The sequence below is a fragment of the Coregonus lavaretus genome (genome assembly GCF_964263955.1).
Source record: "Coregonus lavaretus genome assembly, chromosome: 1".
NCBI classification, from domain to species: Eukaryota; Metazoa; Chordata; class Actinopteri; order Salmoniformes; family Salmonidae; genus Coregonus; species Coregonus lavaretus.
Genome location: NC_139988.1, coordinates 29,083,036 through 29,095,447, shown reverse-complemented (window position 1 = coordinate 29,095,447; position 12,412 = coordinate 29,083,036). Strand labels below are relative to the sequence as shown.

General features: G+C 41.5%; 1 pseudogene across 1 annotated transcript; it reads left to right on the top strand.

Moving 5' to 3' along the window:
- Positions 1–397: 397 nt before the first annotated feature.
- LOC311150051 (peroxiredoxin-like 2A) lies at positions 398–11,260 on the top strand (annotated as a pseudogene). Its single transcript, XR_014615188.1, has 6 exons — positions 398–503; positions 3,800–3,979; positions 7,542–7,633; positions 7,839–7,979; positions 9,517–9,681; positions 9,955–11,260. The product of XR_014615188.1 is annotated as a peroxiredoxin-like 2A (transcript).
- Positions 11,261–12,412: the final 1,152 nt, after the last annotated feature.

Here is a 12,412-nt window from a genome sequence, read left to right as displayed (position 1 = left end):
ACCGTTGTTTGTGGGTTTTATACTTACCTGTACTGCAATTTGTTTACTAAATGGTTGTGGCATGTTCCACCTAATAAATTGTCTTTATTTTATCTTTGTATACCTACACTTACCTACACACATCTTTATATATTATATATCTTAATTTTTTTTATTAGATATTTTACCTAGGTCAGTCCGTTTTTATTGTAAAAAAATAACCTTGATTAGTTGATTTATGCCAAGGGTCCATGTAATCATGTGCCCCTGTAGCTCAGTTGATAGAGCATGGCACTTGCAACGCCAGGGTTGTGGGTTCGTTTCCCACAGGGGGCCAGTATGAAAATGCACTCACTAACTGTAAATCGCTCTGAATAAGAGCGTCTGCTAAATGACTAAAATATAATTCGTTTTCACTGCAATGACTAATCCATTTATCTGGCTCGACTGATACGCCTACCACACATTTAGATCATTTGAACAGAGACGTTTCTACTGCACTCTCCTCCGTCAACACAATATTTGTGAGTATCATACCTTTAATATACAATATTTGAAATATTGTTAAACATGTTGCGAGTATTCAGACCCATATTATTTCAATCTGCAAGCTAACTTGTTAACGTCATCATGCAGCCAGAATCTAGCTAGCTAGCTTAGCTAACCCAGATAGCCAGCTAACTAGCTAGATAGCCACAGGTGAAGTCAACAAAGTAGAAAAACTACAGTGTCATTGCTATTACTAACTTCTACTTGTCCTATTTAATGCATAAATCAAAGAATACCATACTGCAATTTAGTTATCTAGCTAGTAAAGCTCACTTTATAATACCACTTGCCACTGTTACCAGTCAACATGATTGTCTGTAGTGCATCCTGAAGGTTGCTTATCAAAAGGGCTAGCTAACGTTAGCTAGCTATGTCAAATTGCATGAGTTGAGCTCTGCAAAATTGTCTTGGTAGGGTTTGCATGAAAAGCCTCATTTAATAATTTGTCACACCGTTTGAAATAAGCTGAAAGACAAGGAATAAGAAGGTGCATAATTAAATCAATATTTACTGTAGATCTGTAACTAGTTAACTTTCCATTTCATCTTTGTCATGATAATAATAGGCCCTATGTCCTCATATTTTCATTGTCAATAACATTCAGTTTCTCCACTCATTGTCACCGTAGCTTAACTATTGACTTATACAATGTAAACATTCCTTTTCACTATCTATCTACATGGTATCCAATGAATCCAGTCAAGTCCAGTTCATGACAGCTGCCAGGTAGTCTTTATTGGCTGCTGTTATCATTAGGGTTTAGGCCTTTGTCATCTCTCTGATAAGTGAAAGTCAAACTGCAGTAGTTAGTCAAGACTGTCAAGTCACAGTGAAGTGCAGAACAGAGTACCTACCTGGAATTGAATGAGCTGAACTTGAGGGGCATTTCTCAAGTGAGTGCAAACCTTCAGTGGGTGATTGATATATGAATCGATGTTTGAAAATGAAATGAGTTAATGACCATACTTGTAGGTTTGGTTTAGTCAGGTTTCACATATATTCAATGCATGTAGGCCTAAGCATTTGGTGGACAATTTTAGAATGTCATGTTCATAGTGTTCAGAGAACCTGAATGATCCATATCTTGAAAAATTCACATCTAAGCTAGTCATGACAATACAGTAACAGTATGTTGTTTGTATTCATATGCTAATAACTATGCTCAATTGACTATACTGATGATTTATTGTTGTGTAGCCTACTGCCTGTAACATTGTATGTTATGGCCCATCTTGCTTATACAAGAGGAAAGAGGATTAACTTTGTAAGCTGTGGTCTGAGGCATTAGGTTGTGTGTGTGTGTGTGTGTGTGTGTGTGTGTGTGTGTGTGTGTGTGTGTGTGTGTGAGTCAGTCACACACAACTGTATAACCACATACTGTGTCTAGTACAATACAGTTTGATAGTCTACTTAAGATAAGACGAAACCAACTGAGCAGCTCATATGGTTTGTTTACTTATCCTGCATAAGTCATGTATCAGTTTTATTTTGAGGAAATGGAAAGTAGACGAGCAGGTTTACTGTCATTCATTAGACAATGCCTAATGAAATTTGAGCTGCCATGACACTGTGGTTAGACGTGGCCTCTAGGCACAGATCTAGGATCAGTTTACCCTCCATATGTCATAATCATAGAGGAATCATTGCAACACTGACCTTAGATCAGCATCTAGGAGCAACTGAATTACACTCAGTCAGGACACACCTTCAACTTCACAGTAATTGATATCGCTTGCCTCACCCAGACAACACTGACGAGAGTGAGAGTTTTACACACAGTGAAACTGTAGTTTTTCCTTTTTTTGTCAACAGTACACATTTAAACTACATGTCCCCAGAGTCTTTAGCCTACTGTTTGAACCTCAGTCACTACTTCCTAACAGTCATTGGCATGTGCCCATGCCAACTTTCAAACACAAATGATTTCACACTCACGGTAAAGGCTTCTGTTTTTTAGTTGTCTTTCCAGAGAATGGCTGAGGGTGGTTTGTAAGAGTCAGAGAGAGCGTGAGAGCTCTGGTAGGCTGTGTTTACACAGTCACCATGGCCCTGGTCCAGGCCCTAAGCTACAGCCCCAAGGGCCAGATGGAGGCTATCTCAAACTCTGCACTGCCTCTGGGGGGCATCACACACAACAGGCAGCCCTCTACCGCCCCTTCAGCCAGACTCCCCTCTCTGAGAATCCAGACTGCTGCCTTTTACCACAGCTCAGCCTCATCCAGCCCTGACACTAACAAGCCCAAATCAGGCAAGGAGCAGCATTACATTATCTCTCTCTAGTGGCAACTGTATGTTGCATGGAGTAACTTAAAGGTCCCTTGACTTGTCTCCCAGTTAATCTTACGGCCTAGATCAGTGACCCTGACCTCCCCCCAACCCATGCCTAGGACTGTTGCTTCTCCCTTTCCATCTAACCTTTTTATGCAAATAAAGTACATGTCGGATAACAAATGTCACGACAGGCCTGATGGACACAGGAAATATGTTGGTAAACTTTCCAACAAAACAAAATACGCTAGACAAGGTGCAATGTTTTTTTGTGTCGGTAAAATTGATTATGCGAGAAATAGCTGTGGAAACGCCTTTTATGCGCAAATATCGATATAATAACCATCATATTGAAGCAAACTTGGAGTCACGCGATGATGTGTTGTGTGTTCCTCCCACAACGACTCGGGAAAGCATCCAGTTTATTAGGCTACAAATGAAATAAGTTATGATGAACTTCACAGAGTGGTGAAAGTGCACGTTGATGAGCTTGATGCTGCTTTCCAATAAATATTGAGTCTTATTCTGGTGACATCAATGATTTTGTTTGTCAAAACGGCAGCCAAGCAATCTCGCTATTTTGTCTATAATAATCTCATCATTTAGGTAGCCTACCCGCACTGGAAACCCATTAACTTTTTTATTCAGTGCATGGGAATTTAACCGCACATTTCATTTTTATGTGCACTACTTCGTCACGCACAGCTTTTTATCCGCAACACCAGTCAATTTGATGGAAACACATCTCTGGCATTTTGTATTTATGCGGATTGTAGAATATTTGCATGAAAATCTGTCGCTTATTGGATGGAAACCTAGCTACTAACGGTAAAGTCCCATGAACTGACTAAACGAGAAATCATAAGTGTGGCCAACCAGAGTAGGAGCCCCCCTCCCCCTCACTCCTCTAGGTCTGGTTCCTGTGTTTCTTCTTTCCTAAGAAAAATATATTTTGTAAATCACTTTGATAATCATGTTTGTCTTCTCCTGTCTTTGTCTGCAGTGTTGTCCTCCGTCCTCGAGGTGGAGCTGTTTGAGATGGGGATTTGGTCTCTGGGTCTGGGGGCCTTAGGAGCAGCCATCGCAGGGATCTTCCTGGCTAATACTGACCTGTGTCTGACCAAGGCTGCCCAGGCCTCGCTGGAGTACCTGGAGGACGCAGACCTCCGCTCCACTGGAGACGGTACGATGGCCCTGGTTCACCTATTCTACCACCACATAGAGGCATTGCACAGGCCGTGAATTTGGACCAACAACATGACAAGGAATTTAACCAGTTTTCCAAACCTTAACCCTTGATGGTCAGTCAAAGTTACTTAAAGTCTCAGGAAAGGTGACATCACAGTGCAAGGCTAAAACCAGCTTCCTTCCTCTACATCGGCAGAGCTTGCCATCTGTCCATATCTTTTCAGTCCATATGTTTACAAACAATTAAACTTGCATCCCCAGTGAAAGCCCCATTCTTTGTATTAGCCTATAAACAGTGCATTCGAAAGGTTTTCAGACCCCTTCACTTTTTCCACATTTTGTTACGTTACAGCCTTATTCTAAAATTGATTAAATAAATGTTTTTCCTCATCAATCTACAAACAATACCCCATAATGACAAAGCGAAAACAGGTTTTTAGAAATTTTTGCAAATGTATAGAAAAATAAAAAACAGAAATACCTTATTTACATAAGTATTCAGACCCTTTGCTATGAGACTCGAAATTGAGCTCAGGTGCATCCTGTTTCCATTGATCATCCTTGAGTTTGATTGGAGTCCACCTGTGGTAAATTCAATTCATTGGACATGATTTGGAAAGGCACACACCTGTCTATATAAGGTCCCACAGTTGACAGTGCATGTCAGAGCAGAAACCAAGCCATGAGGTCGAAGGAATTGTCCTTAGAGCTCCGAGACAGGATTGTGTCGAGGCACAGCTCTGGGGAAGGGTACCAAAAAATGTCTGCAGCATTGAAGGTCTCCAAGAACACAGTGGCCTCCATTATTCTTAAATGGAAGAAGTTTGGAACCACCAAGACCCTTCCTAGAGCTGGCCGCCCGGCCAAACTGAGCAATCGGGGGAGAAGGGCCTTGGTCAGGGAGGAGACCAAGAACCCAATAGTCACTCTGACAGAGCGCAAGAGTTCCTCTGTGGAGATGGGAGAACCTTCTAGAAGGACAACCATCTCTGCAGCACTCCACCAATCAGGCCTTTATGGTAGAGTGGCCAGACGGAAGCCACTCCTCAGTAATAGGCACATGACAGCCCGCTTGGAGTTTGCCAAAAGTAAACTAAAGGACTCTCAGACCATGAGAAACAAGATTCTCTGGTCTGATGAAACCAAGATTGAACTCTTTGGCCTGAATGCCAAGCGTCACATCTGGAGGAAACCAGGCACTGCTCATCACCTGGCCAATAACATCCCTATGGTGAAGCATGGTGGTGGCGGCATCATGCTGTGGGGATGTTTTCAGCGGCAGGGACTGGGAGACTAGTCAGGATCGAGGGAAAGATGAACGGAGCAGTACGAAGAGATCCTTGATGAAAACCTGCTCCAGAGTGCTCAGGACCTCAGACTGAGTGAAGGTTCACCTTCCAACAGGACAACGCAGGAGTGGCTTCGGGACAAGTCTCTGAATGTCGTTGAGTGGCCCAGCCAGAGCCCGGACTTGAACCCGATCTAACATCTCTGGAGAGACCTAAAAATAGCTGTGCAGCGACGCTCCCCATCCAACCTGACAGAGCTTGAGAGGATCTTCAGAGAAGAATGGGAGAAACTCCCCAAATACAGGTGTGCCAAGCTTGTAGCGTCATACCCAAGAAAACTCGAGGCTGTAATCGCTGCCAAAGGTGCTTTAATAAAGTACTGAGTAAAGGGTCTGAATACTTATGTAAATAAGGTATTTCTGTTTTTTATTTTTTATACATTTGCAAACATTTCTAAAAACCTGTTTTTGCTTTGTCACAATTTACTCCATTTTAGAATAAGGCTGTAACGTAACAAAATGTGGAAAAATTCAAGGGGTCTGAATACTTTCCGAATGCACTGTAGGTTATTGTAATGTGGCTAAGACATGAGTGAATGCTCAACTGTCCACAGGCTAAATCCTCGGCCATACATGGTAGGCTATAAAACTCCCACTAAATGTAAAGCACTTTGAGAACCCTCAGTAAAAAGCAGTATTTAAATGAGCTAGCCTATCCTATGCAATTTTCCCTCCATGTAACAAGGGCTTAATGTAAAGAGGGAACATGATGTAAAACTATTACGCTCCTTACTAAACACATTTATCCATGCGTTTAACCCAGTCTTTATACAGTGCCTTCAGAAAGAATTCACACCCCTTTTTCCACATTTTGTTGTGTTACAGCCTGAATTGAAGAGATTTTTTGTCACTGGCCTACACCCAATACCACATAATATGAAAGTGTAATAACGTTTTTAGAAAATTTTACAAATTCATGAAAAATGAAAAGCTGAAAGTCTAATTATTCAACCCCTTTATTATGGCAAGCCTAAATTAGTTCAGGAGTAAAAATAATTGCTTAACAAGTCACAAGTTGCATGGCGTCACTCTGTGTGCGATAATAGTGTTTAACATGGCTTTTGAATGACTACCTCATCTTTATACCCCACACATACAATTATCTCTAAGGTCCCTCAGTCGAGCAGTGAATTTCAAACAGATTCGACCACAAAGACAAGGGAGGATGGATCAACAACATTGTAGTTACTCCATAATACTACGTTAATTGACAGAGTGAAAAGAAGGAAGCCTGTACAGAATAAAAAATATTCCAAAACATGCATCCTTTTTGCAGCAAGACACTAAAGTAAACTGCCAAAAATGTGGCAAAGCAATACACTTTTTATCCTGAATACAAAGTGTTATGTTTGGGGCAAATACAACACATTACTGAGTACCGCTCTCCATATTTTCAAGCATAGTGGTGGCTGCATCATGTTATGGGTATGCTTGTAATCATTAAGGTATGGGGAGTTTTTCAGGATAAAAAATACATGGAATGGAGCTAAGCATAGGAAAAATCCTAGAGGAAAACCTGGTTCAGTCTGCTTTCCACCAGACATTGGGAGATGAATTCACCTTTCAGCAGGACAATAACCTAAAACACAAGGCCAGATCTACACTGGAGTTGCTTACCAAGAAGACAATGAATGTTCCTGAGTGGCCTAGTTACAGTTTTGACTTAAATCTGCTTGAAAATCTATGGCAAGATCTGAAAATGTTTGTCTAGCAATGATAAACAACCAATTTGACAGAGCTTGATGAATTTAGAAAATAATAATGGGCAAATGTTGCACAATCCAGATGTGGAAAGCACTTAGAGATTTACCCAGAAAGACTCATAGCTGTAATCACTGCCAAAAGGTGATTCTAACATGTATTGACTCAAGTGGTTGAATTCTTATCTAATCCAGATATATTCGTTTCTTTTTTCTTTTTTATGTTAGAATTTTTCTTCCACTTTGACATTACAGAGTATTGTGTGTTGATTGTTGACAAAAAAATGACGATTAAATAAATTTTAATACCACTTTGTAACACAAAGTGGAAAAAGTCAAGGGGTATACATACTTTCTGATGGCACTGTACATGTAACACACTGCAGGCTTGGAGTTATTCTTGGTCATGTATTCAGGAAAAACTCTGAGCCATACATTAGGGCCCAGAGTTTTTTTAAATGTATGTGCTGTGTATAATGTGTATGTGTATGTGTGTGTGTGTCCTGCAGATGAGAAGACCATGAAGGCCAAAACTCTGTGGGAGAAGACAGGAGCAGTAGTCATGGCTGTACGACGGCCCGGATGATTTTTGTGCAGAGAGGTGAAGTGATGATGTTACTGATACTTTACAGTATAGTCAGCTTTTTTTTTACTATTTCAGAAATGGTCTTAATTCAAGTCTATTCCACACCATATGTTGTTGTTGTGTAGATTCCGCTGTATGCATTAGGCAAAATCTGCAGGCCTAAATTCCAAATAAACGAGGCCCCATCCTATTATTGGAATTGTACTAATTGTCTGTGTAGGAGGCCTCTGAGCTGTCCTCTCTGAAGACCCAGCTTGAGGAGCTTGGTGTCCCTCTGGTTGCCGTGGTGAAGGAGAACATTGGCACGGAGATCGAGGACTTCCGACCTCACTTTGCTGGGGACATCTATGTAGACGTGAAGGTGAGACTGACCTGACGCTCTATGGGTGCATCTCAATAGTTTAACAAAGGCTTCCTCTCCTTGTCTCCTCCTTTCCTTCATCTGCACTGGCCTGAAGATCAGAGTATGTGAGTGTAGCTGGAGAGGAGCATTCCCAATTTGACTGGAGCACGGAGCGAGATTCCCAAAGGCTGGAGCTTCGGCATTCTCGCCCGCTCCAATTTCGCTCCAGTAGCGCTCACTTCACGAGCTCAGGGCATGCCCGGCCCAGCATGCATTTGTAGTTTACTTGTGTGCTGCTATAGCCCCTTGTTTTAGCTACTGTCATGGAGGTCGCTAAATATTTTCATAAATAAACTGACTTACAAAGATGAGGACCAAGAGCAAGAGAGGGAGTGCGGTGATTTAGTGTCCACAACTAAAGAATCATTGTGGAATCTGAAGACACATATCCCGAAAGCATGATGCTTTACTTACTACGTGTACATGCTAAAAGAAAGGAACGAGGTGGGTAGATAACTGTGTGTCATTGTAGCAAAGTATTTCTAAACTAAAAATCAGATCTCTTAAACTTTTCGTTCATTTTTGTTCTATTATCTATACAATAGGCCATAATTGATTTTGGCCCAATAGGCTTGGCATATTCCCACGTTCAAGGAGCTTTCTGTTTTGATTGGGTTATTTTGCCTAAAAACCTTTACGCCTACCTATAGGAAAAAAAAAAAAAAAACTCTGCATCTCTGCCCAGCCTGGCAAGAGTGGCCAAAAGGGTGTTTAGCATCCCCAGTGGCTCTACAAGTGTGGAGCGGATATTCTCCGCTGCTGGCCGGCTCTCCAGGCACCATCGGATGAGCCTGAAGCTGCAGACTGGCCAAACTCGTGTTTCTAAAAATGAATTCAAAGGCACTAATAAGTCTTTTTTTAGATTTTTTTATTTTTTATTCTAAGTAAGTCTATATGCGCAATTTATAGACTAAAATGATTGAATACAACGAAATGTTGTTTAAATGCTGAGCGCTTTATGTCCATACCAGCCTAGTGTGTCACACTCGCAAATACTTCACAATGTATTTATTTGTAGGCTATAGCCTTGAAATAATATAGCCTAAATAATTTGTTCCTTCTTAGGCTCCATGTCTGGCTCTTGACCTATTTAGTGTTTATATGCTGTTTAATATTACATTTAGCCTATTTGAAATGATGTGCACTTCTTACATTCACCTTTTCATGTTTATTCAAATACTTTTCATTCAAATCGATATGGTTTGGTTTCAGTACTTCAAAACCAATTGGTAGGTCCAGGTAGTCACAAAAATATATGGGTGTTGGTTAAATTGTGATTTTAATGAATGGATCGAATTTGGAGCGCCATTTTTTTCCTGTGAGTGCGGAGCGGCGGTTGGAAAGGATACAGAGCGGAATTTCCGACAGCTCAACTTCGCTCACATGTTCTGGTGTAGATATAGTGTGCCCATTGTCTGTGCCTGACTTTGTTTCAAGTTTTATTTTCTCCAAGGACTGACTGACTGATTGATTGTTTTGCTCGTGTCCCTTGCAGCACCACTTCTACGGCCCGCTACAGAGGAAGATGGGGGGGCTGGGGTTCATCCGTCAGGGGGTGTGGCAGAACTTCATGCGGGCCTGGAAGGCTGGTTACCAGGGCAACATGCTGGGGGAGGGCTTTGTCCTGGGAGGCGTGTTTGTCATCGGAGCGGGGAACCAGGTACCACACACACACATACAGGGCTGTGCATCAATGGAGTGGGCTCAGCCACAGCTGGGAATCATTGATTGGAGCTGTTAGACTCAAACTGCCAACACACACTTTGTATCTGTTATCAACTCCTTAGTAATCAGTGGCCATCAGCAGGACAATATGGATACAAACATGATTTAATGAAAACGAATGGACAGAGAGCATCATTGTTGTGTTGTGAGCTTGTTTGGTATTATGTAGGTCCCTTTTTAAATTAATGTTGTCTTTTTTGCTCCTCAGGGTATTCTTCTGGAGCACAGGGAGAAGGAGTTTGGCAACAAAGTGGAGAATGAAGATGTTTTAGAGGCCGTCAAGAGAATTGTGCCAATGCAATAGATTGAGTTAGTTTTGTTAGTAGCATTAGATCAACACTGATAGAGGCCTCAGACACAATTACTTGTTTATTTCCTGCATTTTGATTTTTTGTCTTTTCTCAACTCCCTTCACAAAATTGAACCTTATGCAAACAACAATACTCAAGTGTTCTTGAGTTTTGTATGACTACAAAACATCTGTTGACATTTGATCTTGAAGAAAAGGGCATTTTCCGTATCTGTCGTTCTCGTGCACTAACATTTGAGTTCTAAGATTGCTACCTCCACCTATCATAGGACATATGAAATGTGTCACTTCCTCAAGAAAAATGTGAATGTTCTAGAATGCTCTGGTGCATGATGATCTCCACTGCTCATTAGCTCCTACGCCCTTAACTTCCTGCGCTCATAAGCCCATTGGAAGATGAGGTGGAGCTTATTCCTATCTCTTTTATCTAGATGTGGAAACTCCCAAGTTGTACGAACTAGACAGTGGTCTGTAGCTTAAAGGCCTTGGCCAGGTAAATATTGTAAAAGAGAACGTGTTCTCATCTTACCTAGTTAAATAAAGACATTCTCAGTCAGGGACCTTAGAACATGCACTAAACTGTGAAAACACTTGAACATTACTCATCCCTTGGGATAGAGAAGTATATCTACAACTATGGTGTGTTTCATGCATTTATTGATGTCTCTAATGGAGTCGAACTCAACTTGAGTAATGCATGGTTCTCTATGGCAGTGTTTCCCAACCCTGGTCCTCGAGAACCCCCAACAGTAAGCATTTTTATTGTAATCCTGGACAAGCACACATGATTCAACTTGTCAATTAATCATCAAGCCCTCAATGAGTTGAATGAGGTGTCTTTGTCAGGGCTACAACGAGAATGTGTACTGTTGGGTGTACACAAGGACCAGGGTTGGGAAGCACTGCTCTATGCATCTGGATTCTATACGTAAAGTCAGTCCAGTAACTATGTGTTTCATGTTTTACCTGTGAATGAATGTTTGTTACCTGTTCAGGTACCCAAGCCTGACTCCTGCGTGACTGGTGTGTGTGGTCTGTGTGTGTTATTAATGAAGACCTGACTGTAAACTCGGCAACGAGGGGAGCAGGTTCGATATCCAAACACACACTGCCTCAATATACTTGCCATGGCCAGGTTGGCAGGTGGCCAACGTGTCTGAAACAGGTGTGTGTGTGTGGGAGAGAATACAAACCCTAGACCTCATCACACCATCCTCTGTCTCTTTTCATCGGACCAACAGGATGATGTGGCTTATTGTATTGGGTAATGATGCCAGTTGTGCTTCCACCAGTCTTTTCACACACAGGTCACTGGGTGAAAAAATACATTTTTGAAAGTTAAACATTCAGAACACATCCCTTTCAAAAGTAGGTGTTTCCATAACACAGCCACAACTTCACCGTTCATCTGCTTATGTACAGTTGAAGTCGGAGGTTTACATACACTTTAGCCAAATACATTTAAACTCAGTTTTTCACAATTCCTGACATTTAATCCCAGTAAAAATTTCCTCAGTTACGGTCAGTTACGATCACCACTTTATTTTAAGAATGTGAAATGTCAGAATAATAGTAGAGAGAATGATTTATTTCAGCTTTTATTTCTTTCATCACATTCCCAGCGGGTCAGAAGTTTACATACACTCAATTAGTATTTGGTAGCATTGCCTTTAAATTGTTTAACTTGGGTCAAACGTTTCAGGTAGCCTTCCACAAGCTTCCCACAATAAGTTGGGTGATTTTTGGCCCATTCCTTGACAGAGGTGTAACTGAGTCAGGTTTGTAGTCCTCCTTGCTCGCACACGCTTTTCAGTTCTGCCCACAAATATTCTATAGGAATGAGGTCAGGGCTTTGTGATGGCCACTCCAATACCTTGACTTTGTTGTCCTTAAGCCATTTTGCCACAACTTTGGAATTATGCTTGGGGTCATTGTCCATTTGAAAGACCCATTTGCGACCAAGCTTTAACTTCCTGACTGATGTCTTGAGATGTTTCTTCAATATATCCACATAATTTTTCTTCCTCTTGATGCCATCTATTTTGTGAAGTGCACCAGTCCCTCCTGCAGCAAAGCACCTCCACAGCATGATGCTGCCACCCCTGTGCTTTACGGTTGGGATGGTGTTCTTCGGCTTGCAAGCCACTCCCTTTTTCCTCCAAACATAACGATGGTCATTATGGCCAAACAGTTCTATTTTTGTTTCATCAGACCAGAGGACATTCCTCCAAAAAGTACGATCTTTGTCCCCATGTGCAGTTGCAAACCGTAGTCTGGCTTTTTTATGGCAGTTTTGGAGCAGTGGCTTCTTCCTTGCTGAGCGGCCTTTCAGGTTACGTCGATATAGGACTCGTTT